Source organism: Echinops telfairi, unplaced genomic scaffold, assembly GCF_000313985.2.
Source record: "Echinops telfairi isolate 266 unplaced genomic scaffold, ASM31398v2 ScPeMD7_7469;HRSCAF=8507_1, whole genome shotgun sequence".
Taxonomy (NCBI): Eukaryota; Metazoa; Chordata; class Mammalia; order Afrosoricida; family Tenrecidae; genus Echinops; species Echinops telfairi.
In genome coordinates this window covers 75,578,772-75,584,321 of record NW_022111373.1, presented here as the reverse complement: position 1 = coordinate 75,584,321, position 5,550 = coordinate 75,578,772, and the positions used below count along the sequence as shown (strand labels likewise).

The window sequence follows — 5,550 nt, the reverse complement described above, 5'->3', positions numbered from 1 at the left end:
TAGGCCCTCAAAATAGTACTTAAACTCAACGAAGAAAGCAAAACTATTGATTCAACAGACAACAACTGAAAAGGCTACTTATATTAAAGATACAACATCCTATAATTAAAAATTACTAATAACTTTGTTGTAATAAAATTGCATTCACGTCAGCATTAGTTAGAAGTTTCATCCCGAGGCTCCCAAATATAGGTAAAATAGATCATTGTTCTCCACTCCAACACTGATAAATTGAAGTAGCTTTATGAAAAATATTTCTTTGTAAGTTTAGTCAGTGGACAGGGGTTGTACCTCAATGGCTTATGGGGATATTAAGATGGTGCCTTTCCCAACAACATGACAGAGTACCAGGGGAAGAAGGAACAAAAAACTCAAATTTGGTGGGATCCTGGCACATGCTAGCCATGCTGCTGGGCAGGGGGTCTTTTGTCTTTATCACACCTTTAATTCCTGCGCCATAATCTCTCATTTGGCACACAGTAATCTAATGGGCCTCGTGGCTTCCAGTTGTGACCATAATCAATCTAGTACCCACTCTTCAAGAATGACCTTTATAAAACACAACACAACCATAGGTACTCTTGTGCTAAAAATCAATAAGGGCGTAAGATAAATTGTCCTTTAGGTAAATTAGCAATTCCTTACCAGGATTGCCTTATACTTCCTTGAGTCTTGGATGCACCTCTGCCTCCTCTGAGTCCTTCTGTCTGATTGGTTGACCTTGACCTTCACTCCAAAGTTTACCTAAGTAATTCCTGCTTACCTTTCAAAACTAGAAAATCAAACCAGTTGCCCATCAGGTTGAATCTGACACATGGTGACCACTTGAGGGTCTCAGTGGAATTGAGCTTCCTAGGTTTTTCATGTTTGTGGCATTTCACAAGTCGTTCTTCCAGGGTGCCTCTGGTGGATGCTCCAATTGCCAACCTTTCAGGTGGATGCTTAATGCTTAATTGTTTGCACCACCCAGGGACGCATCCTTCAGGACTCAGCTAAAGATGGCTTCCTTAGGAAAGGCTTCTCAAATCTTCCCGGGTCAGATGCAGGACCCTTTCTCCAGTGCAGCCTGAGCAACTTGCTACTCAGTTTTGTGAAGGCCCATTTCCTTGTCCAGGTTCTTGAAGGTTCACTATTGTGAACCCAACGGGCCCTGGCATAATCAGTAGATATTTGTGGAATGAATTAGTAGAAGGTAATGCATTGTAGCTGAAAAGGCTGACACTCAGAGCATAGGTTAGTTGCTCAAGTTCACCAAGTTTGTGAACATGTGGGTTTGTTCATGTTTGGCTTAAACCCTGGTTCTAACTATACATGTAGGGCACCTGTGCATTCTGTGGCCCTTTGAAGGGGAAGTACAGTGACTTGTTGACGTGTAGCCCAGTTTTTAGGCATTCAATAAATATCTACTATTGATCAATCATCTGGAAGTCTCATTCATCAAAGGCTTCTGTGAGTAGCACCCGCCCAAGGTTGCTGCGCCTTTGCTTCCCCTTTGTTCACAGCCATGAAGCTTTAACCTTTGGAGGAGCCGAATTTTGTTTTTCATTAGTTTGATCATTAATAGTCTATTAAATCCTTACACAATGTTATAGTATAGCCCCTGGTATGCTTCACTGCCTCCTCCTCCATTCTATTATCAAGTCAGTCTGCAAAATCATATAGGGAGACGGGATGGGGGAAAACCATGGAGTATGGAGTAGTGCATAATTGAAACTGCTAAAATATTCAGGGTGTCGTTTAATGGCTTTCTACCGTTCCAGCAACTTTGATGCATTCTTTCCTGTTCTCTATTTAGTTCTCATGCTTTGTTGTAGTCACTGAACTGCAGTGGACAAAGGAGAGGGGATTTTGTGGTGTTATTCACTTGCAACTAGGCTTATTCCTGTGTAATGATGCTGGTACACAGCAGCATGATTTGCTAATGCATATAGAAATGTAAAGAAAAATGACAAAATACAATCATTCAAACAGTATAATGATGAAATTCTTAAAAACATAATTAGCCTATGTGTCTTAGATGAGTGTATCAGGATTATAGCAAAGAAACCTAAAATTCTTTTCCATAAGCTCTTGGTTAAGCTGTGGAGTTTTTCTTATGTCTTATTGCCAAACTAGCTGGATTTCCATTTCTTCCTGAGTCATATGAGCCTACACATGCATATCTATGGGTATATATTCTGCTAGATGTGTGAGAACTAGAGGTTTGATTAATAGACTAACAATAATGGCTAATATTTACTTAATACCTAGATGCTCTTTGTTACAGTATATAGTCTATTTAAATATATGCTCTCATTCCATCCTCATAATTCTATGAGAATGGCACTGTTACATTTTAATGTGTTTTAGTAAACTACTCCACAGTTAAGTAAGAATTAATACCAGTTATATACAAGTTCTTCATTACACAAGATAGAAAAAGAGAAAACATGTTTTGACTTATTTTATGAGGCTAACATTTATAAAAAATTTTTAATTGCCCTCTTCTAAATGAAGACAAAGATATTGCAAGAAAAAGGAAGCAACCTAGATAAACAGCTCGCAGGAGTACAGGCCCAGACGTCTTCCAGGAAATACTATCAAATTGCATTTGATCCTGGGAATGCTAAACTGTTTCGACATTTAAAAATCACATGATGTTGTTTATCTCACCAACAGTCTAATAGATGTTGAACAAGCATTTGACAAATTTTAGCACCCAATTGTGTTTTTTTAAAACCCAGACAAAAAGGAAAATCCTTACACTAGGCATCCATAAATAGTTGATAGCTAACATAATATGTAATGGTGAAGGATTGGATGATTTTTTTCCTCTTAATGTTGGAAGCATCCTAGACATGTACTTTTTTTTATTTTTTAGGGGTCACTGATGTTTATTTTGCCAACAAAACCACTGGGGATGTTGCCTGTTGACTCCTCAGGATGACACTGGGGCACTTGGTGGGAAGCTCGGGAGAAGGGCAAGGGGTTGGTCTGTCACAGGATCACAAAGCGGGTGTTTCCAACAGGTGTCCAGATGGCCTGGCTTGGCTGCAGGGGCAACTCTGATGAAGTGGTGAGAACGCCGATAGGTTCAGGGGAGGGACTACCAGAGGTCTGCCTGCCCAGCTTATTTGGCGAGGGGATTTCTGAACTTCTGGCCAGCAAACTTGGCCTTGCTGCCCAGCTCCTCTTCAGTTCTGAGGGTCTGGTTGTACGTGGCCAGGTGTTCAGATCGGCATGGCGCGCCAGTCTTGATCTGTCCAGTGCAGAGTCCCACCACCAGGTCAGCAAAGAAACTATCCTCGGTCTCCCCAGAAAGAGGAGACACCAGTGCACTGGGCCAGCTTACACGCCTGCAGAGATTTGGTCACAGAGCCGATCTGGTTCACTTTGAGCAGGAGGCAGTTGCCCGACTTCTCACCCACAGCCTTGGCGATTCGCTTCGGGTTGGTCACTGTGAGATCGTCCCCTACCACCTGGATCCCTGAACTGGCAGTGAACTTGGCCCAAGCGTCCCAGTCATCCTGGTCAAAGGGGTCTTCGATAGACAACACTGGGTAGTCCGTGATGAAGGACTTGTACAGGTCTGCCAGTTGGTCAGGTGAGATGTACCTGCTGGGGGCATCAGGAGACTTGAAGTCTAGGTCGTATTTCCCAGACCTGAAGAACTCGGAGGCAGCTAGGTCCATGCCAATCACCACCTTGTCGGTGTAACCAGCTTTCCCAATAGCATTCTTCAGCAGCTCCAGGGCCTCTTTGTTCTCCAAGATGTTGGGGGCAAATCTGCCTTCATCCCCGACATTGGTGACCTCCTTACCGTACTTCTCCTTGATGACGTTCTTTAGGTTGTACACCTCAGCCCCGATGCGCACGGCCTCCTTGAAGTTGGCTGCTCCGATGGTGAGGATCATGAACTCCTGCATGGCCAGCTTGTTGCCGGCGTGGGAGCTGCCGTTGATCACATCGAAAGCAGGAACTGGCAGGATAACTTCGGAATTGCCGGCCAAGTCAGCAATGTGACGGTACAGGGGGACTCCCTTCTCAACAGCTCCTGCCTTGCACACAGCGAGGGCCACGCCCAGAATGACATTTGCACCAAATTTTGATTTATTCTCAGTTCCATCCATCTCAATCATCAGCTTGTCGATCTGTTCCTGTTCCGTCACGTTCAGCTTCTTGCTAACCAGGGCAGGCGCAATCGTTTTGTTGATGTGCTCAACAGCCTTTGAGACACCTTTGCCCAGATACCGGGTCTTATCATTGTCCCGGAGCTCCAGGGCCTTGTAGATCCCAGTGGAGGCACCCCTGGGCACGGCCGCTCTGAAGAGCCCTTTGGCGGTGGAAAGATCGACCTCAACGGTGGGATTTCCACGGGAGTAGAAGATCTCTCTGGCGTGAATCTTAAGGATAGACATGATGGATGTCTGGCCGCTGGTTCTCGTCGCCCAGGAAGGAAGTGGAGGAGGCTGCAGACACCGAGACGGGCGTTGGGTAAGCAGAGTGCGGATGCTGCGACTCCCCGAGAAGCTCTCTCTAGACAAGTACTTTTGCTTTAACTACTCCTATTCAAAATTGTTTTTGACATTGTAGCAAGTGTAATAAACCAAAGAAAATAAACCGAAGGCATGGAGTTTAGAAAGGAAGAGATACAACTGCTTTCATGAAGCTGACATACTTGACTATGTGGAAAATCTCAAGGCATCCACAAAACAAAACATACAAGCAAGTAAACTTAATATTAGAAAGTCAGTCGTAGTCTTACATGCAAGTAAGGCGCAGTTGGAAATTAGAGGGGGGGGAGTAACATTTACAAACAGCGCCAAAAGAATCCAGAAAACAGTTGTAAATGAGCAAAATAAGTGGAATTTCTTTATGCTTAAAACTGCAAAGCACTGATGAAAGAATCAAAGGCCTAAATAAGTTGAGAAAAATCCTTTGAGGATTTGGTGATGCAAATGGTAAAGATGCCAAACTGTAGATTCAGTGCAATTTCAATCAAAATCTAAGAATGGTTAATTTTTAATTTTTAGAAATCAAGAAGCTGCTTCTTAAAATGTATATGGAAAGGCACAGAAACTAGATCAACCAAGACAATTTTGAAAAAGAATAGAGTTAGAGGATTCACATGATCTGATTTTAAGCCTTATTTTAAAGCTATGGGTTGTCAGAGTGTCATATTGGCAAATGGATAGATATGTGGAAGAATGGGAAATAAGAAGGATCCTAGCAGTAGACTCACTCATCAATGGTCAATTTGATTTTGAAAAGGGTCTAAAGGCAACTAAATGGCAGGAAGGTGTGGAATGTCTTCTTTCGTTACCAGTACTCAAGACTTTGGCTATCCAAACATGCACCTGCATATGCGTGTGGGTACACACACACACAGAACCACGGTGAGAAGAAAAACAGCAAGAAGAAGCTCCATTCAGACCTTACATTACATGTAAAAACTAGCTACAAATGAATTTCAGCGCTAAATGTAAAATATAAAACTGCAAAGATACTGGAAGAAAATACAGGAAAATAATTTTGGTTTGAAGTTAGACAAAGATTGCTTAGCTGTGACAT

The 5,550-nt window shown here is 42.8% G+C and overlaps 1 pseudogene; it reads right to left on the bottom strand.

Moving 5' to 3' along the window:
* Positions 1–3,077: 3,077 nt before the first annotated feature.
* LOC101645727 lies at positions 3,078–4,397 on the bottom strand (annotated as a pseudogene).
* Between the last annotated feature and the right edge of the window lie 1,153 nt (positions 4,398–5,550).